At 49.1% G+C, this 22,934-nt stretch overlaps 1 pseudogene; it reads left to right on the forward strand.

Moving 5' to 3' along the window:
• Positions 1–22,934, forward strand: part of LOC141155382 (protein transport protein Sec23A-like) — a 77,020-nt pseudogene that overhangs the window by 23,518 nt on the left and 30,568 nt on the right.

A 22,934-nucleotide genomic window follows, 5' to 3' on the forward strand; every position in this document is an offset into this window, starting at 1 on the left:
CGCTGAGGCTGGTGTTGGTGTGCAGCACAGGGATAGGATAACTCCCCACAGGAAGAGTGTAGCCTCAGGGCAGCGTATGTGAATGCTAGGGGTGATAGTGCAGGCCGCAATAGTAAGAGTTCAGAGTCCGCTTCAAACAGTCCAGGGTCTTTATTGTAGGTATTATTAATGACCCAACAGGAGTACCGGGTAGGAATGGGCCTGGGTATCTGAGAGCATTTGGGCGAGCCCCACTGGTCAGGGTGAGTGTGTAGGCCTACCGTTCTCTCTATGCTCTTGCTGACTATCCCCCTTTTCGTGGTGTAATAGCCCACGTCCCTGAGCTGGCCGTGTACTCCTCGCCTGTATGGCTTGCGACTTGGGCCTTGGGTACCTTTTGCTTCTCCTTGCTGTACTGGTCCCTCTGTGTGGCGGAGACTCCAGGCTGGACCTGAAATCCCTCGCGGGTTGGTTCTCTGCTGCTGGGCTTGCAACCCTGACAGCCTCGGACCCCAATGTCCGGTTGTGTGCTTCTCTCAGCCAGGACCGGCTCTCGTCGCCTCTGTCCCTGGCTTGCAGTTTCTCCTCTGCCTCACGGACTCCTCGGCTACAGCTGAACTGTCCCTCCTTCTCTGGGACTAGTCTCAGTCCTGAGCTTGGTCGTCCAGTTCTCTCTAACCCGGCCCCCAGTTCCAGCTTATATAGGGGCAGCCAGCTCCCCCTACTGGCCTGGGACAGGAGGTGCTGTATGCTAATTGTCCCTGACCAGGGAACCTCCCTCCTGCTCTCAGACACAGCCTTGAATATTTGTGGCATCCAGGCCTGGGGTGACACATATGCACACTCCACCCACCCAACCTGACAGACAACTGCAGCTTGTACTTAGCAGTGTGAGATTTCAGCAGCAGCAGATGGACACGGTCAGTCAGGTTCAGTGGGCAGAGAACATATTAAACTTTCATAAAAGATTATGCAGCCGTTCTGGCATACATCATCTTATAACGTTTAGGTAATCTATTCAGTAATGTATGCAGTTTTGTATTAGGAAATCTGGTGATGGATCTGCTTGTCAAGTGCTCACTAGGTGAGGTGGATCCTCGAAGACCAAGGTCCGGGTGGTCATACAATGCTGCTCACCATTATTGGCACCCATTCATTTTTTCATAGACTGTACAATATTTTCAGAAATAAATGGAAATATACCAAAGTTATGTTCTCAGGATTTTTTAATTAGTGGTTCTAAGTAATGCAACAATAAAACATTGTTTTTCAACTTCCATGTTGCAATTTCAAAGAAGAAACTGAATAAACAGCTTTTGCAGCAATAAAAGCATCCCTAATTAATACTTGGTTGCATCCCCTTTGGCATTGCTGACAGCCTCCAAATGTTTCTTGTAGCCATCTATCAGCTTCTTGCACTTCCCAGCTGGAATTTTTTCCCACTCCTCCTTTGCAGTTTGTTCAACTCTTGAATGTTTGCAGGGATCTTTTTCCCAATGGCAGATTTCAGCTCACCACAGATTTTTAATGGGATTGAAGTTGGGACTCATTTCTGGCCATTTTAAAACAATCCATTTTTTCCTTTTCAACCATTCCTATGTACTTTTGGATGTTTGCTTTGGGTCATTGTCTTGCTGGAGGACCCATGACCAAGTTTTCTTATACTGGGTAGGACATTTCATTCTAAAATGTCTTGATAATTATCTGATTTCATGATTCCTGTGATACAGTCAAGGCCTCCAATACCAGACACAACAAAGCAACCCCACAGCATTATGGATCCTCCACCATGCTAGACTGTTGGTAATGTGTTCTATTCCTTATAAGCTTCCCATTGCTCCATCTGTAAACAAACTGTTGCTTTGCATTGACAAAAAGCTCTATTTTTGTTTCATCTGTCCACAGAACATTTTTCCAGAAGGATTGTGCTTTGTCAAGGTACTCTTTGGCAAAGATCGGTCGTTCCTTTTTATGCCTTTTCTTCAGCTATGGTTTCTTCTTTGCTCTTCGCTCATAAAGCTCTGCTCAGTTTAGTGTGCGGCGTATGTTACTTGTTGAAACCACGACCCCAGACCGTTCCAGGTTGGTCTTCAGGTCTTTGGATGTTTGACATGGTGTTTTTTTTCCACCATTCGCACCAACCTTCAAAGACAGCTCGTCAATTTTCCTTTTTCCCCCACGTCCAGAGAGGTTCTTGACGGTTCCATGCTTGGCAAACTTAATAACATTGCGCACTGTTGAAACTGGGATACCAAGGTCGTTGGAGATGGCCTTATATCCTTTGGAAGTTTTGTGTTTGCTAATAATAGCAGTTCTGATGTCTTCAAACAGCTCCATTGTCTTCACCATTGTGACAAAGGAAAGGACCTACCATTTTTAAAACACTGAAGTCATCATTCATTGGCTAATTCATGTCACATGGGCACCGACAATTAATCACAGGTAAATCTCACTTGTGATTTTCCATAGGCGAGTGTTTCCATACTAAATTAATGTAAAGGGTGGCAATACCAGTGACACAGCAAGCTTTAGGTTTTCCTATCTTCCCTCCCATTGGTTTTTGTTTTAAATTATTGTTTATCATTTGCTCTTTTGTATTAAACACGAGTCTGTATACAAAAATACTGTTTCACTTGATTCATTTTTTTCAGGAGGTATTCCACATTATGTACTTAAACTTCATGGGTGCCAATAACGATGAGCAGGACTGTAGGGGTCACAGGCATCAGTGCAGCAGGCAGTTGAAACACGCAGGAAATGCAGACAGATAGCAGAGGTACTGGAAGCCACAGGCAGAGAGGAGACATCCTGGTGAACGCAGACAGCAGATGCCATAGAAGACTTTGAAAAAGTAACAGAGGTTCCGGAAGCTGCAGGCAGACAGGAGACATCCTGGAGACCAGAGACAGGGAGCTGTGCATAGACAAAGTAAAATTCTTAATACCAAGACACAGGGTGTGTTTATTGGTAGGCCTTATATAGGCCTAGGAAATTCAACACATGGGAGCACGTCAGGATACTTGCAAAGCTCAACATGCAGAACAAGAAAGTTTAGCGCATCTGGGGTGTAGGAAGCAGAGTCCAGACTTGGGACAGGTGTGTGACACTGTTTTAAAGAAGCCCTCCCATGAAGTTTTTTTTTAAACTAAATCTGTGTATGTAGTGTAGTTTGTGTGCTAATATACTCACCTAAAGCCACCTTCTCTGGCCTCCAGCGCCGTTCCGCTCCTATTCTCAGTGATGTTACTGCTCTGCAAGCTCTCCGGCTCACATTGAGCTCTGCGTGACACGGAAGTGGCTTTTACAATGTAAGCCTATGGAGTGTCAGAATGCTTCCTTTATAAAAGAGAGTTCTGTCTCATACATAGAGATGGAATAAGCCGGAGAGTCTGAAGTATGAAGTGACGTCGCTGAGAAGAGGAGCAGAACCGATCTGTAAGCTGAATACAGCAGAAGGTGGCGATTGGTGACATCACTGAGAAGAGGAGCAGAATGCAATTGGAAGCTGGGGAAGGTGGCGATAGGCGAGTATATTAATACACTCACACTACATTACCTGCATATATACACACATTTAGTAAAAAAATTAACAGGAGTGCATCTTTAATATACACTGTATATGTAATGTATCAAGTTTCTTGAAAACTCATTCATGCAAATAAATGATTCCTTGTTTTTACAGCCTGTATTGCTCGATAGCACCAGCATTCTACCAGATAGGATCCTTCTGATGGACACATTTTTCCAGATCCTTATTTATCATGGTGAGGTAAGTTTGACTCTTGTCATATGCAGTATTGGAATATTTTTGCATCTATCAGTTTTGTGTTTAATTCATATTGTTAATATTTTTGGTTAACTTATTCTCCTTGTCCTGGTTTAATCAAGACTATTGCACAGTGGAGGAAAGCAGGCTATCAAGATATGTCTGAGTTTGAGAATTTCCGACATTTGCTTCAGGCCCCTGTTGATGATGGACAGGAGATCCTTTACTCTCGTTTCCACATGCCTCGTTACGTTGATACAGAACATGGAGGAAGCCAAGTAAGTGCTGATATAAATATAAGGCTTTAACAGGGAGAAATACACTAAAATGAGTTGTCTGGGCACATGATATTAATGATCATAGAAGGTGGGTGGTCCAACTTAAGGCACCCCCACCGATCAGCTCTTTTAAGGTCAGGCCGAAGCCAGATGCAGACATAGAAAGGAGTTGAACATATCAACTACATTCAATGTGTAGAACGTGCTTTGAGGTTCTGAAGATAAATTCCTAGTAGCTGATAACAGCTGATTACTGGGGGTGCTGGAAAGTGGACCCCCATCCTTCTGATATGGAGGACCTATTCATAGATGAGCAATACCATATTCCCAGACATCTCCTTTAAGGACCTACAGTCATCTAAGTTTTCATAACATTGTAAAGGCAGTCACATTGCATGGGCAATTACTCCTCACTCTATACCAGGAACAGGCCCCTACTTTTTCATAGCCTACTTTTGATATCATTTTCATTGCTGAAGTGCAAGGCGAGGGGTGGAGGTGCCATCACTTAGTGTGCGTTATGGGGATGTTCACAGAGACTTTGTGTGTGGCAGAAAAATCCAGTATGTTTTTGTTTTTTTTTAGAGAAATCAATATTCCATGTATTTTTTGGATAAGATTTTCAGATCTAACTCAGTTTTTGAAGTGATTTGAAGATAGTTTTAAGCATTTTTGCAAGGTTCCTACATGTTTTTTTGCATCCTTTTGACTTGACAATGTCAGGTTTGGAGTGGATTTTGACAGCTGTATGAAGCGCATAGTCTGCAGCTATCATTGCGTCCAGGATAAAAGTGGGACTCACCGATAGAGAATAGACCACAATTCTAGCCTCTGTTGCTTCACTCCAGCCTCCAGTCTCCATCTGGACTGTGTTGGTAAAGAGGCCTTCAAGAAGCAATGTCACATTGGTCCTACTCCAAGGATTGATGTAAGTTGTGGGGTGGCATAATGTGTCTTCATGCTCCTGCCACACTTCTTTTGGGATTTTGGACATTGTAAATATGCTCCTCTATCCATTTACACAATGACCTTGATGGACCAACATACAGTATATGTTATGACTTCACTGTTTATCAGGTAGACAATGAACTTACTAGCACAATTTTCAAATGAATCTATATGGCATTTGATGCGCCCCCTGGGCCGCGCGTGTGTGGGGATACCCGGAACCGGACCTGTTGCGGATGCTGGGGGTTGTAGTCCTCGTGTGGCGGGGACCCGGTCCCATGGCTCAGGGTGGTCAATTCAAATGGCGGTCTATATACCGAATGTCCGACTACGCCACCCGTGGATTGTGGTCAGAATGAACCGCCGCTGCAGGGCAGACCGCTGAGGCTGGTGTTGGGAGGGCAGCGGAGGATAGTATAACTCCCCATGGGAAGAGTATAGCCTCAGGGCAGCAAGTGCAGATGTTGGGGGTGATGGTGCGCGGGAGCAGCAGTAACGACACAGAGTCCTGTAATGCAGTCTAGGGTATTTACTCACAGTTCTTTATCCACGTTACTACAGCTGGTCATAACGTCCCTCGTCGCACTGTGCTCACCAGGTGAGGGGCTCGGCCTACTCCCAGATAACTTTGGAGCGTTTCACAGGACCCCCTTTGTGTGTCCTTTCTCTGGCCTGTCATACCCTCCAGTGACCTCGCTTCTGTCCGGCTGCCTCGGGCCTTCTCTGGTAAACCTTGGCGCCAGTTTCCCTGACCCTATATGGTGCCTTCCTAGCGGGTGTAGCGAGGGGCTGAACCACATGAAATGTCACAGCCTCCGGTTTCTAGCTGAGGGTAGTTCCCCGCCTCCACTAGTTTCGGGGACCATTTTCCCCCTTTGGCCTGACCCCCCTACGCAGGTAGATTCGGGCATGCGGTGACGACTCGCCGGTCCACACCCCTGGGGTCCCTTCGTTCCTTGTTCCTGGAGCCTCCTCCTCTTCTCTTCCTTCCTTCTCCTTCCTTCTGCTTCCTCCAGGCTCCGGCCTCTCTCTTAGGCCTGCCTGCGGAGCAGAGCCCATGCAGAGCCTCGGCTCCACCTCCTGCTCTCTCTTCTCCTCTGTCTGAACTGACTCTCTAAACTAAGATGGTGCCCACCTTTTATACCTCCGACTAGGTGCACCCAGGAACAGCCCTCTCCCTCCTATGCACTACAGGGTCCCCCCTTCCTCGGTGTTCCCTCCCCCCACTCCAGCCAGGGACAGGGACTGTCGTGCTCTACTTGGAGCATATCGGTCGCCCTGCCCCCTGGAAATGTGGTGTAATGCATGCAGGTGTCAGGGTCCTGATCCACACTCCATCCTTACCTGGAAGTGAGATATCGCACATCTGGATGAGGTGCAATACCTCTGTAGCAACCGAGCCCTCGGGGTGCTACACATTCACATATGAGCAGTACTGTTTTGTGTACTTAAGCCTCAAAATTGTTTTATTACAATTGTATTTTCTTACCCAATTAAAAAAAGGAACCTGTTGCTTGGAGACACATTATTGCTGATTGTTAAACCTCTTTTGGATACAAATTTACAGCCATTTTCTATATTTGTGTAAGGACAGGATCTGTATGTAAAATCAAGAAATGTTTCCTAATTACATCCACTACCTGATAGTAGTTACAACTGTATTGTGTCAGAAAAAAACACTGTTTTATTTCCTTTATAATTCTTAAGACTCCAATCCCTATAACGGTCACAAGTACTGTGTCTTATTTTTGGAATCATTCACCTGTTTTGCTGGAGCAAGGATTTTTTTCAGAATATCCATGTGCTCCCGGCCAGGAATCAATCCCAGCACATTCCGATTCACAAATGTCAGAATTTGTATAAAATACACAAACTTGTATATATTCTCCTACTGGAAGATTGCATAAAACATGATCTACGTGACAACTGGTGCCGGCAAAAAGCCGGGTCCCACTGTCTGTTCTTCTCTGATGGCACTGCTGGACATCTTCAGATTTTGAAGGGATATAAGCAATCATAATGTGTTTTTCACCTGCTACACTAAGTTTTCTAGGCTGACCACTGCGCCTATGGTTACCAAATTCTTGGTGCTTCTTCAAAAGAGCTTGATCCGCACATTCTTAAACCTGACTCTTTTGAAATCTTTGCCTGGGAGAGATCTTAAGTACAAAGCAAGGCGTACCCCTCTAAAACAACCGGATCATATTGGATCTCAACTGGGACCTTACCCTTATATCTACTGTTTTACTCTAAATCATATGATCCTAATTTTATGCTTTTATCCTTTTATTGTTAACTCTCATTTATATCTAATAAACTAATCTTTTTAATTATATGCATTGACCAACTTAAATTCAGCGCACTTATTTTATCAGTGAGAGATCTTCCCCAATCCCGGTCCTTAGGGCAGCGCAAATTTACCTATTTACATATCTACTTTGGGATCCTTTTGGCTCCATCTGGACAAGTAGTGGCTCTTGTTCTGAATTTGCAGCCAGCCTAATCGACCACCTACCAGCGCCACTGCCTTTTTATATTCTCCTGCATTTACTTTTTAACCACCACAGAGGCAGCACAGTAGGTTTATACTAATCCTTCTTCTCTCCACAAACCCTTGTGTAAAACAATGGCAGACCTCTGGAGCGACAGGAAATCACGCATCCTGAATATCCAAAAATGTTTCTACATACCACATCACCAACAATCTTGTCCACCAGACAATGACAAAATGAATAATATTAAGGAATCTCTTAAAACACTAGAACAACTCCTTTTAAAAGAAATGAGAGACCTATGGGAAATAGCTACGCTGGAACGATATTTAGCACATGATAGCATTCCACGAGGCCTAATTGTCTCAAAACCCCTATCAGGCAATAGAGGTGACCCAGCCACCCTATTGGAATGGGAACATATGTTCAAAATGTTCTCCCAACAAGCAGTAAAATTCATCATCGACAAAAGGAGAAAACAAGTAATGGAAAGTAAAATAAAAATAGCCGAACTCTTTAATGAAATAAAACCGTATCAGGATTTCCCTGAGGTGATTCGCCTATCCACTAACATCAGGGATCAGATTAACAAGAAGGAAAAAGACATCATTGACAAGAAACGCCGTAAATTCGGTAGAGATGCCATTCCAACTAACAAGCGATACTGTGAAAAAGAAAATAATAGATATGAAATCATTGATGAGGTAGGAGCCACCAGCCCTACCTCAGAGGACAGATTCTCCACCTATCCTATTTCAGAAGGGGAATCCGCTCTGACTCACCATTCTAACATCGATACACCCCACCATCAACCTACCCCCACACCTAATACCCCCAATCCTCCAATTAATAACACTATCACTATCCCCACCGACCCCCATTAGCACCCAGAATAAATTTGATCTCCTCAATGATTATGGCGAAACCCCCCCGACTGACTCACATACATGTAACCGCTCTCAAAACCCCACAACACTTTGTGTTGAAACCACTGGTAATCCTCCTCAAGTCAGAAAAAGAACCAGCAGATCAAATTTTTATCAGGTGGCCACAAAAAAAGATCCAAAAGAGGCACCAGGGGGGGAGGGGAAACTCGCCAAAAAGAAAAAACAATCCGAGAAGATAAGTGAACAAAAGACCCTAAACAAAGGTATCTTTAATTTAAGTCAATATTCACTAAAACAGAACGAAATCTCCCTGCTGAACAAAGGCCTTAAATATGCCCCATCCTCCAAATTTCAGAAATTCCAAGCATTTATTGGCATAAAACAGTTTACGCGCAAACTATCAATTAAAAAACATTTCTTGAAAAAGTATCACCAAGCTAAATACACACAATGGATAAAAAGGTATTTCCCTACAATTTCAGCACAGCTACCGCTAGTCCTATCTGACACAGACTTGTCAGCCAGAGCTTCCTGCTGCACCCCCCTCTGGAATTCTACACCAAGACAGGTACCTAGCCAATACTATACAGCCAGCCAATAGTGACCACTGACCACTCCGTCTATAATAATACAACTACCACCTTAGCTTACTGACGCCGACCCTCTGGCATAGCCTGAGCGTCCTGCTGCAGCCAGAGCCTCGTATTGCATCCATCTAACGGGTACTACTATCAGAAACCCCAACTATCCTGAGACATCCCTGAGACCTCTCTGGACCACCCCTGCAAACCTACCTGGCAGGTAACTCCATTGGTATATCACTGACCACTGGTCATCCACTCACCCACCCCCAAAAAAAAACCCTAACCAGCTTGTCTTCATCCCAGGTACCACTACCTTTAACCTCACTCCGCCTACCACAAGGAGCCATCAATCAAGTCTCCTAAAATCAACCACTCATATTGAGCACCTTGACAACTTGAAAAGCAAGACACTATCCAACTATCCATTTACTTATTTTTTATTTATTATTTATTAATACCTTTTTATCCATTGTGTGTATTTAGCTTGGTGATACTTAACACCAATATTGAGCTTGGTGATACTTAACACCAATTTTTAAACTATTCCCTTATTTTACACGCAATTTTATATCGCCTGTGTATCTCAATAAAAGTCTAATTCTTTTAACCAAGCATCTCTCCCCTTCTTTCTCCAATCTCACTACCATTAGCGCGAATTTATATCTTTACATTTTTACCTTGACTTAGTTCAAACTCGGACATTCGTGGTTCCCTGTCCACAAATTCGCTGCCATTGCTAGTGACTAGCTTTACAGCGCCTCCTACACCCAATACCATTTCTTGAAAAAGGAACCAATTATAGAAAATTACGGCACAGGCGAACTAAATGAGGCTTATGTGCACACCGAACTGAAAAATAAATCCAACTTCAACCCCCTAAATGAGTATTCAGAAGCCCTATTGAGTTTTCAAAAAAATATTATCACTGACATACGCCACATAAGTAATAAAAAATGTGCAAAATTTAAGAACAACCTGACAACATCAGAATATAAAGCCATACGACAATTTCAGAACAACAAACAGATTGTCATAAGACCAGCCGACAAAGGTGGTGGCATTGTACTTCTGGACTCGATCCAATACCAAAACGAAGCTTCCAGAATCCTGAACGATACACGCACCTATAAAATTCTACAACATGACCCCACCGTCACATATTCACTTGAGCTAAAGAAACTCACATTAAAGAGACTGCACTCCGGTTATATAAATAAAAAGGAGTTCAAATACATCAATATCCCCCACCCGAAAACTGCCGTCTTTTATTATCTACCCAAGATTCACAAATCACTTTGTAACCCCCCAGGAAGACCTATTATATCAGGCATACAGTGCCTTACTTCCAACTTATCCAGATTTATAGACCACCACCTCCAAGACATTGTTCCGAAACTTCCATCATATCTCAAGGACAGAAAACACGTCCTACAATTACTAAATAAAATAGTATGGAGGGATAATTATATTCTAGGCACCCTAGACATAACCTCACTGTATACTGTTATACAGCACGACAAAGGCTGTGAAGCATCAGCACATTTTTTAGAGACCCTGAGCCAGACCCCACCAGAACAAATCTCGTTACTAAAGGATTGTATGCATTTCATTCTGACCCACAACTTTTTTCTACATGAGGGGCACTACTACACCCAGCAATGGGGCACTGCTATGGGGACCAGGTTCGCACCTAGCTACGCAAACCTTTAAGTGGGCAGATGGGAACAATCGACCATCTGCCCCGGGGGGGCGCTGCATACGAACCTGGTCTTCTGGCAAAGATTTATCGATGACATCCTATTTATTTGGTCAGGAGACCAAATCTCACTTAATCATTTTCTGGCAGATATCAATAATAATGACTTTCACCTTGAATTCACATCCCATACCAGCCCTAACCAAATTAATTTCTTGGACCTAAATATATATATAGACCAAGGACAAATACAGACCCGTACCTATTCAAAACCCACGGATGCAAACAGCTTCATTCCATTGAACAGCTGCCATTTACCTCAATGGTTATTAAACATACCCCGCAGCCAATATACCAGACTTCACCGCAATTGTTCACATCCTCAGGATTTTGAAATGGAGGCAGATATTCTCACAAATAAATTCTTAGAGAAAGGCTATCAAGCTTCCTTTCTGGAATCAACAAAAACTATAGTCCAGAAAACCCCCAGGAATCAGTTATTAGTGGATAAGAGTACTAACTCCCATCCTGCACGTAAAGAAACCAATATATGTGGCACCCCAGGGGTCTGGTTGCCACAGTAATAGAAATATTATGTCTGGGAGCAAGTGGGAGGTTTCTCTTGTCAGGAGCCCTAAGCATGCAACACTGCCCGCCCAGACCTGGGAGGGGAGGAATCTGCCCTTATAAACTGGGTCTGGGGCGGGATTAGGTCAGAGAGTCCCAGACAGAGACGCAGTCAGGTCTGGAGGACAGCAGACACAGGGAAAGCAAGAACTAGGAGCTCTGTAGGAGCAGGAGCGAGTGCCAGAGGCTGGAAGCTAGAAAGCTCGCCTTGGCTGAAGACACTAAACCCGGACACGGAGTCCGAGGCTGTGGGGACATCCAGGTCCAGCAGCAGAATCCAACCGGCAGGGGATTCCATGTCCTCTGGCCAGAGAAGCCCGGAGGCACGGTCACAAGCAAGGGACCAGCACCGCCATCGTGAAGCGGAGGCTAACGGAAGGCCCCAAGTCACCGGCCATACGGGTGAGCACCACACGGTATACTCAGGGACGTGGGCTACTTCTACCCACATAGAGCAAGGTAGCCAGGAAAGAGTGCAGATAGTCGGGGAGGCCTACAACTCCACCTGGCCAGGGGAGATCCTACTTGCTTACAGACTGACCAGGCCGCTACTGCTAACCAATACTCCCGGGAGGGTCTGTGTTATACCATCAGTAAAGACCCTGAACTGCACCACACGTCTCTGTGTTTCATCGCCGCACCAGCACCATCAGTATTGGGACGCTCACACCACCACTCCCATCATTCACACTAGCTGCCCTGAGGCAATACTTCTCCCGTGGGGAGTTATCCCATACTTGGCTGCGCATACAACATCAGCCTCAGCGGTCTGCAGCGCAGCGGCGGTCCCCACTGACCGCAATCCACGGGTGGCGTAGTCGGACATTTGTTATCACACTCAGACTGCCACTGGTTTGACCGCCCTGGGCACGGACCGGGTCACAGCCACGGAGGACTACAACCCCCAGCGATCCGGCTCCGGGTATCCCCTGCACAGCACAGGCCCAGGGGGTGCGTCAACTTTGGCGTAGTCGGCAGGATTTCGCGCCCGCAACCACCGGGTACTGCGTGCCTGAAAAAAGACTTTTATACTTACCTGTGGCGAAGTTTCCCGCCGTCCGGAGCCGTTTCCCGCCATCGGACACCATCTTCGGTCGTTTCCCGCCGTCTTCTGCCGTCTTCCCGCCATCCGCAGCTGCTTCCCGCCATCGGACGCCATCTACAGGACGCCGCACGGGAAGAAGAGGGGCGTGGACGCCGAAAGCGCGCGAGACCCGACGCCAGGTCCTCTACCCCGACGATTGACTGCGGAGCCGCGGCCTACGGAAGAAGAGCATCGCAAGGTAGGCCACGGTCCACTAGGGGGGAAGGAGGATGTCGGATACCGAGGGGAGCTCCACCGCCACACCGGCCGCCAGCGCAACCGCTGCAGCGGTCATGCCATTCACCATGCCCTATATCCCGGGGGCAACCTGGCTACCCTAGTACTCAGGGGAGTCACATACCCTGAGTGACTTTAGGGAAAAACTGGATAGCCTCTTCCAGGTATACCCCCTCACGGAAGAGCAAAAAGTAAGCATCCTGGTGGCCCAGTAAATCGGGGCAGCCCAAAGGGAGGTAAAGTCCTGGTCATCTGGGAAGAAGAGGACTGTCAGAGAAATACTAGCCCGGCTGAAAGACACATTTGACACCCGAACCTCAGCCGAGATAAAACTAAGATTTTACGGGTGCAAACAACGGGCACATGAAAGTATAAGAGACTATGCTCTAAACCTACAAGAGGCCCTGAGAGCCATTAAGCAGGCAGACCCTGACAGCGTGGGAAATGAAGACAAGCTGTTGACCGAACAATTTATTGAGGGTCTACTGTGCAATGCCCACCGAACCCAGTTGCGGGCAATGGCCTTACAGGACCCTGACCTGGACTTTGCACAGTTCAAGGACAGAGCCATCCGGGTGCTCCGAGAACCTGCACCAGGTGGCGCTGTGACCCACAGGCGCCCTGCTATCACTTATCACCAGGACGCGGCGCCCTTTTCTGCAGGGCCTGTGGGAGCTGATGCGCAGGCTTTGAACAATGACCCGGCTACAGACCTGCACCATCAGGTCCAAGAGCTGACTAAGAGCGTTGCCGCGCTAACCAGAACTGTGCAGTCTTTACAGGTCTCTTCTCCAGGAAAGATCCAGCTGGCATCCGGACCGGAGGACGTCCCATGGCGCCGACTGAGGAGGACTCCACCGGCCAGAGGAAGACCCAGCGACAGATACAACGAGGACGGACGACCCATCTGCCGCCGCTGCAATCAACCCGGACATATGGCAAGGTACTGTCATTTAAACGGGCACAACCTGGGGTAGAGGGCCAACCCCCAGGCATAAGATCATCAGGCCCATCAAACTGGCGTGATAAATACGTAGGGGGACGTCCGGTCTTGCCTGTGGTACTGGACGGCATTCCTATGAGTGCCCTACTGGACACCGGGTCACAGGTCACCACCATCCCGTACGTGCTCTTCAAGCGGTACTGGAATGACTCGGACATAACCCGTTACCCAGATGACGACCTGAGCATTATCGCCAGCAATGGTCAGCGCGTGCCACAGATAGGATTTAAAGAAGTGACCATCAAGGTCGGTAAAGTTGAACTGCAGGCACAAGGACTGATCATTGTGGACATTGACCGTCGCGAGAGTCACCCAAAAATAACCCTAGGTACTAACGTAATCGAAAACTGTCTTGCAGAGGTGATTCTTATTTTGCAACAGGTTGCCAAGAACGCCAGTTCCAGCCAGCAGCGTGTCCTCCAAAAAGAGATCCGGGCACTGATGAAGAGGCAACAGGTGGAATTATCTGGTGGTGAGATAGGTAGCGTGAGAATGTGTGACCCGTTCCCTATTGCCATGCCCCCAAAAAGTGAGATGATGATTTGGTGCCGGGCAGCTATTGGTCTAAGAGGTAGAGACTACCAAGCAATGGTAGAACCCGTCTACTCAGACAGTAGGCCCACCATTTTGACAGCACGGGGGGTGGTCGATGTACGCCATGGGAGGGTGCCCGTCCGCATCATAAATATCGGGGAGAGAGAAGTATTCCTGCCCCGGTATGCCACGCTAGCCAAATTGTTCACCATCAACCAGAACTCTGTACAGGCCGTGGAACCCTTGCCTCCATCTCAACCAGAGGAAGGTAACGGCTCTAAGAAACCAATGGAGGACTGGTGTCAGCAACTGCATTTGGGTACTGACTCCACTCCCTCACACCAAAAACAGGGAGTCTATCGGGTGGTCCAAGAGTACGAGAGAGTGTTTAGTAAACACCCGCTGGACTTCGGGTGAGTAAAGGGGGTAGAACATCACATCCCCACGGGAGACCATCCTCCCATAAAGGAGAGATACCGACCCGTACCCCCTGCACACTATCAACACGCCAAGGGGATGTTAAAAGACATGAAGGAGGCTGGGGTAATCAGGGACAGCAGTAGCCCCTGGGCAGCTCCACTAGTCTTAGTGAAAAAGAAAGACAACACCATGAGAATGTGTGTAGACTACAGGAAGGTCAACCGTATCACACACAAAGATGCGTACCCGTTACCAAGGATAGAAAAGTCCTTAGCTGCATTAAAATCTGCTAACTTCTTCTCTACTTTGGATCTCACTAGCGGTACTGGCAGGTTCCTGTAGCAGAGGCGGACCGGGAGAAGACCGCATTCACCACCCCGATGGGACTCAGCGAATTTAACTGTATGCTGTTCGGGCTCTGCAACGCACCAAGAACCTTCCAACGGTTGATGGAATGCTGTCTGGGACACCGGAACTTCGAGACGGTCCTATTATACCTGGACGACGTCATCGTCTATTCCAAGACGTATGAGGACCATCTGGAACACCTGGCAGAAGTGTTTGAAGCCCTGGCAAACTATGGCCTAAAGGTAAAACCCTCAAAGTGTCATCTACTGAAGCCAAAGGTACAGTACCTGGGACACGTGGTGAGTGCTGACGGAGTAGCCCCCGACCCTGACAAGATCACAGTGATTAAGGACTGGCCAAGACCATCCAGCATAAAGGAAGTGCGGCAGTTCCTCGGGTTGGTAGGCTACTACCGAAGATTCATTCCCGGTTTTACCAAGAAGGCAGCTCATATGCAGGACCTCCTGATAGGCCAGTCCAGGAAGGCCAAAAACCAGAAGCCACCCTTCAAATGGGAAAAGCTGGAAGAGGAGTCCTTCCGCCAGCTGAAGATGGCCCTCACAGGGGATGAAATCCTGGCGTACCCTGATTACAGCCAGCCCTTTATCCTCCACACGGACGCAAGCAACATTGGGCTAGGAGCCGTACTGTCCCAGATCCAGCAGGGGAGAGAACGGGTAATTGCTTACGCCAGCCGAAAACGGCGACCCACGGAAAGAAACCCTGAGAATTACAGCTCGTTCAAGCTAGAGTTCCTGGCAGTGGTGTGGGCAGTAACCGAACGTTTCAAGCATTACCTTGCCTCTTCCAGGTTCACCGTGTACACGGACAACAACCCGTTGACACACCTGGACACTGAAAGACTGGGTGCCCTGGAGCAGAGATGGATGGCCCGCCTGTCCAATTTTGAGTTCACAATCAAATACCGGGCAGGACGCTCCAATACCAACGCGGACGCCCTGTCCAGGATGCCAAACCTACCGGACGAAGGGGAGGATCCAGAAGAATTGGAAGAGATCGAACTCCCTGCATTTCACCGTCATGGGATTACCCAGTATTCCCACCGTGTGAGGGGCCAGCGATCCGCTATGTTCAACCCCTTACCCCACTACAACTGGGCGGAGACGCAAGACAGTGACCCCGCAGTCCGTCTGGTGAAGGAGATGCCGACCCAGACTGACGCCCGCCTGGACCCAGACGCTCCGGAAGAGACCAAGCAACTGTGGACGGAGAAGAGCAGACTGTTTGTTATGCACACGCCCGGGCTGAGCGGCGTGTGCGTGTGATTGTAGTGATTCCACTGGACCATGAACCGGAGAGTGCCTGGAGGGGCGTGACTAAGTATCTGGCCGATCCGACCAAGATGGCACGACGGCATACGACGCCAGTGCACCAGGGAGAAACCGGGCAGAGGGACCAGGTGCTACTCCAGGTCAAACTCCGGACACGGGGGTTGACCCACACAGGGATTACTGGATCAGGCTGGTTAGGCTGGCGCACAGACTGGAGGGTATAGGCAGGCACGACTGGTATGCAGGCAGGCGGGTAAAGGCAAGCGCAGCTAGAGTGCAGACAGGGAGGCACTAGCAGGTAGGAACACAGGCGGGATAGGACCCAGTACACACTGGGACTCAGGAACAATACAGGTAGAGGGGTACAGGCAAGCACAGCTAGAGTGCAGACAGGGAGGCACTAGCAGGTAGGAACACAGGCAGGATAGGACCCAGTACACACTGGGACTCAGGAACAGGCAGGTTAGGCTGGCACAGACTGGTGGATATAAGCAAACACGGCAGGTATGCAGATGGGTGGATACAGGCGAGTATGCAGGCAGGGAGGTACTGGCCGAAAGGACGGGCTGGAGCACAGAAAGGTTAAGACCCAGTACAGACTGGGTCACAGAACCGCAGATGCGGTAGACAACCACAGCAGAGAGGGAACGCCCGAAGCGGTGGGCAAGAACAGAGCAGGACGGGGCTGCAGGAGCAGCGAGCACAAGCAGGGCAGGACAGGACTGCCGGAGCAGCGGGCAGAAGCAGGGCAGGACAGGACTGCCGGAGCAGCGGGCAGAAGCAGGGCAGGACAGGACTGCCGGAGCAGCGGGCAGAAGCAGAGCAGGACAGGACTGCCGGAGCAGCGGGCAGAAGCAGGGCAGGACAGGACTGCCGGAGCAGCGGGCAGAAGCAGGGCAGGACAGGACTGCCGGAGCAGCGGGCAGAAGCAGGGCAGGACAGGACTGCCGGAGCAGTGAGCAAGGAGTCAGAGCAGGCTAGAACCGCAGGAGCGGTGAGCAAAGGAGTCAGAGCAGGCTAGGCTGAGTAGGGGGGACAGGGCTCTGTTCACACGGAACAGACAGGAAGGGAAAGGCAGAGCCAGACACCCACAGGGTACTTGCAGTGAAGTAGCGAGTGGACCACAAACTCACAAACGGGAGTACAGAGACAACAAGCAGGAGTTAGGTACGAGTTCAGACTCTGCAGAAAAAGGAAGGGAACGGACGTAGAGGCAAAACAGGTAAAGGATAGGAGAGAGTTCAGACTGGAACTGAGTGTACGGAGGAGACCGACACTGCAGCGGGATACAGGAGCGGGTCTGGGAATACGGCCCCCAGAGAGGCAGGACGAACAGGCTAGGAGCGTGTTCAGACAGGCCTGGAAATACAGCCTCCAGGATAGGCAGACAAGAGAACACAGAACGGGACCTGGCACCTTCAGAGTGCAAGCACACACTGAAAGAAAACACTATGCTCAGGCGGGGATAGAAGGGAGCTGCTGAGCTATATACCAAGTGACAGACAGCAATAGGCTGAGGACGCACAAGGGGTGTGACCCACAGCAGGTACAAAAGGCAGGAAGTGATCGGGCGCCGCCCTTAAGCAGCAGAAACAGACACAAACAGACAGCATGGAGGGAAGCCAGAGAGACATTCTGGACAGGAGATCAAGTGCGCCCTCTTGCACAGTGGGAGATGGACCACCATGCAAGGACGCCGCCAGGTATGTTACACTGTTCCTCTACAAGGAGAAGTTATGCCGCAGAATGGTCAATTCCCGGACATATGAACTGATGTGGCAGGTTGTGGTACCGAGACGGGACGCAGCTATGGTGCTGGAGGCCTACCACAATGGGGCAGGGCACTTCGGATGGAAGAAGCTGGAGTTCCTGCTGCGTGAACGGTTCTACTGGATAGGCATGAGAGGAGCCATTGAGAGGTGGTGTAGAGACTGTGGCCCGTGCAATCTAAGAAGAAGGGACCGTGCCAGCCAGAGGACTCCCCTGCAGCCCATCATCACCAGGCAGCCGCTGGAACTGGTCGCTCTGGACCATGGAAAACTGGCTCCAAGCAGAAGCGGGTATGTCTACGCCCTAACCATCGTGGATCACTACTCCCGCTTCCTGGTGGTGGTCCCTGTCAAAGACCTGACGGCTCAGACAGCAGCCAGAGCCTTCCAGCTGCACTTCTGCCGCCCACACGGGTACCCAGACCAAGTGCTGACGGACCAAGGACCAGCCTTCGAAGCGGAGGTCTTCCAGGAGTTCTGCAACCTGTATGGCTGCAAGAAGATAAGAACAACGCCCTATCACCCCCAAACCAATGGACTCTGCGAGAAGATGAACCAGGTGGTGATAGATCTGCTAAAAACATTGCCCCTGGAAGAACGCAGTCTGTGGCCTGAAAAACTGCCCGATCTGGTGGACCTGTATAACCACATCCCGGTGGGTTCCACCAACTGTACCCCGGCTTACCTAACGCGAGCAAGACCTGGTAAGCTGCCTGTTGACCTGGATATGGCAGAGGCAGACTGGGATACAGAACGGCAGCAGCAGTACCGGAAAGTACAGGAGAGTGTCGAGCGAAGTCTCTGTCAATCAAGAGAATGGCAGGAGAGGACTTATAACCAACATGCTCCCGCTGTTCCCCTGGTACCTGGAGAGCAGGTCTTGAAAAGAAAAAGGCGGCTCCATAAGTTGGACAACCAGTGGCAAAAGGACCCGTACACCGTACTGCCCTCAAGCCACAATAATCCAAAGGTGTACGTCATCAGCAAGGATGGAGGAGAGACCACAGCCACTGTCTCCAGAGACCACCTGAAAAAGTGCCCCGAGAAGTTGCAAAGCACGGATGAAGATCAGGAAGACCCTCAACCCGTAGAGGAAAAGGAGGAAATGATCAGCACCGTACTCGGTGACTTTCCCCGGTCCTGGCGACAAGTAAACAACGCTATCGTGGTGCCCGTCCTCACCTTTCTCCAGCCAGCCCCTCAGGTGCCTACAGAATACCAGGTAGAGCTGGAAGAGCAGCCGGCCCAGGAGGCAGAAGAGTCCACACCAGCAGCGCAGGAGGATCAACCCTCTGCTAGTAGTGAGCCTGCCGTGCCTCTAGTGAGCCAAAGAGTGCGCAGACAGCTGCCCAGCTTACCCATAACACCTCCTATACCCTGTAGTGCAGGACCAGTTAGTGAGCTCCGTAGGTCCACTAGAGTCTCTAGAGGTCAGATGCCCGCTCGCTGGAAAATCTAAACTAATGCACTGTGAATTTATCTGTTTAAATGTTTATGGTTTTTGTTGTTGCCTGTTATTAATTATGTTTCTCAGTTACCCTGCAGATTTATTTGGACTAACAGGTTATGGACGCTGGATAACCGGAACAGTTTTGTAGATAGTTGCACATTGTGCCTCTTGCAAAGACGGCCGCGGAAGAGAAAACCTGTCTGGCTTGGCCTCCTTGCGGTCCAAAGTAGCTAGCTTCAGCCTTGCAGCCACGCCCAAGGCCAACGCAAGGGGTTTGCTTTGGACAGGTCCCTTACTTCGCTTAAAGCTTCACCTTGGGTGACATGGACGCCCTCTTGTTTCACAAACTTCACCTTGGGTGATATGGACACCCGGTTGCGGACACGCCGTGACCTTTAAAGAACTAAAGCTTCTTGTAAATATGTTATTGTATTATTGCTTATACCCTGCATTTATGTTTCTTTAAAAATGTGTTTAGTCCCGGAGTACTAAAATTTACTAGGGGGGAATGTGACACCCCAGGGGTCTGGTTGCCACAGTAATAGAAATATTATGTCTGGGGGCAAGTGGGAGGTTTCTCTGGTCAGGAGCCCTAAGCATGCAACACCGCCCGCCCAGACCTGGGAGGGGAGGAATCTGCCCTTATAAACTGGGTCTGGGGCGGGATTAGGTGAGAGAGTCCCAGACAGAGACGCAGTCAGGTCTGGAGGACAGCAGACACAGGGAAAGCAAGAACTAGGAGCTCTGTAGGAGCAGGAGCGAGTGCCAGAGGCTGGAAGCTAGAAAGCTCGCCTTGGCTGAAGACACTAAACCCGGACACGGAGTCCGAGGCTGTGGGGACATCCAGGTCCACAAGCAGAATCCAACCGGCAGGGGATTCCATGTCCTCTGGCCATAGAAGCCCGGAGGCACGGTCACAAGCAAGGGACCAGCACCGCCATCGTGAAGCGGAGGCTAACGGAAGGCCCCAATCACCGGCCATACGGGTGAGCACCACACGGTATACTCAGGGACGTGGGCTACTTCTACCCGCATAGAGCAAGGTAGCCAGGAAAGAGTGCAGATAGTCAGGGAGGCCTACAACTCCACCTGGCCAGGGGAGATCCTACTTGCTTACAGACTGACCAGGCCCCTACTGCTAACCAGTACTCCCGGGAGGGTCTGTGTTATACCATCAGTAAAGACCCTGAACTGCACCACACGTCTCTGTGTTTCATCGCCGCACCAGCACCATCAGTATTGGGACGCTCACACCATCACTCCCATCATCCACACTAGCTGCCCTGAGGCAATACTTCTCCCGTGGGGAGTTATCCCATACTTGGCTGCGCATACAACATCAGCCTCAGCGGTCTGCAGCGCAGCGGCGGTCCCCACTGACCGCAATCCATGGGTGGCGTAGTCGGACATTTGTTATCAGACTCAGACTGCCACTGGTTTGACCGCCCCGGGCACGGACCGGCTCACAGCCACGGAGGACTACAACCCCCAGCGATCCGGCTCCGGGTATCCCCTGCACACCACAGGCCCAGGGGGCGCGTCATATAGATATCCCGATAATCCTACAATACAATACTGTCAGGCAAAAGGTATTTTTGCCCGAGTTGTAAAAAATGAGAGATGTTTTAAAAAAGAAAAAAAAAACCCACCCCCTATCTGTTTGTAAGTGAAGACATAGAACTCACTTTTGCTTTTCCCCAAACCAGGAATTTTTATGACCCGCCATAAAACCTCAGTCCAGGGCAAGCGCTGGTACAAACCGTAAAATCCCTCCAAAAAATCCCATTGTTTAATTGTACAAACGTTTTATGCCAATTTTAATCACGCACAGGTCTGACAGAAACATCGGAACCACGTTTTTTGAATGCTCACCTTTTTCCCATTACAATAGTATAACTTGCATAACTGAGGAAGGACCGGGAACTGAGATAATGGATTCTGAGCGTCTGAGCGTCATAGAGGTTTCATATTTAATATCTATCTTCATGAATATTGGTGACGGTCAAGATGATGTCTCCCTCTTGGATGTGGGACCCCCCCACACCAAGATATGGAATCTGAAGGATTTTTTAGGTCTTCTGCAGCCGGGTGGGCTCGCAAAGCCGAGCCCCCTTGTAAGGTAAATAAGGGGTGTTCCCCAGAGTTTTGGCTGCTTGCTAAAAACCAGATCGGCCATTTTTCAACCCATTCCAACCAGGGACGCCGACGCATGCACTACACGCTGCGTGAAGGAATCAAGTCTAATTTCTGGGGAGCCGTCCCCCCCACAGAATCTGAGACCATCACCTTGTGAAGCAGGTTTTGCTATTACTTATCCCTTTTATTTTAATAACTGTTTATGCATACATGTAAATTGTCTCCTTTATAATATCTTGTATATATTTTGTAAACACTGCCCACCTTTTGGGAGTAAATCATTAATTATTTACCAGTTTCTTTCTTCTTGTCCTATGTCGAGCAAACACGTTCCTCACCCGCTAATTCACGTTACCTACCAGGTACCCGATCCACCTGTTAAGCGATCGGTGGTGGCAGTATACCAGTATTTATGTGATATTGTGGTTTGAGGGTGGCTGGTCGGAGGTATATATACATTCCTGGAAGGAACTGGTGGTATATATACGTCCTGTCACATCACGTGCCACAATAGTCGACATAAATTAGAGCAGCTGCACCCGTGCTTATCCTCTGTCAATACCGTGTTTGACCAGCAGGATAAGGGGGCGCCAGAGAGCTGCAAGGTCTGACCCAAGAGTGGGTGTTGTTATCGTGACAAATTGGTGGCAAGCGGTGGGATCATAGGACATTAGTGATCTGGTTTGAGCAATCATTCCTCTCACTAAAAACTTGCACAAAAGTTTTGAAGATCGAACTCAGTGTTTATTAGATCTGAGACAATACTGTATGTGTAGCAGTTACCCCTACCCTTCTTCGCTTTTTCTTTTCTATTTTTATTTTGGTGATCATGGTCGTAGTTGGGGAGTCCTGGTATCACCAGCAGAAAAAGGACACTCTTACTGGAATATGTATAACCAAAGGCATTGACCCCCACGGCAAAAGCAAAGAACAAATGATTTCTGAACTGTTACAAGATGCTGCAGAGCCCGTCCGACAGCAGAGCCCTGATGAGGGGGCGGCCAGCCAGGGCCCGGATGGTGTTGCTGCCGGGGTCCAACCGGTGATTGCCAGCCATACCCGCAACCAGGGTAGTGTGGACCCCCACCTGCAGATGGCCTTGGAGGAGCTCGCCACAGACAATCATGATGGACGACTGGAGCTGATCCTGAAATTCCAGGAGCGGGCTGAGCGACAAGCCCAAGCTGACCGAGAGGCTGCTGAGCGACAAGCTGACCGAGAGGCTGCTGAGCGACAAGCTGACCGACAACACCAGCTGGAGCTAGCCCGGATTCAGAAGGAGTCGCCCTCTACGCAGACCCGTGAGTCCAACAGTGCCAGCTGCTTTAAACCTCGTCCTGAGCACTTCCCTGTGATGGAAAAGGATGGGGACTTGGACACATTTCTGCGAGGCTTTGAAAAGGC

This window comes from Phyllobates terribilis, unplaced genomic scaffold, assembly GCF_046119375.1.
Source record: "Phyllobates terribilis strain yellow unplaced genomic scaffold, ASM4611937v1 Scaffold_7__3_contigs__length_470593459, whole genome shotgun sequence".
Taxonomy (NCBI): domain Eukaryota; kingdom Metazoa; phylum Chordata; class Amphibia; order Anura; family Dendrobatidae; genus Phyllobates; species Phyllobates terribilis.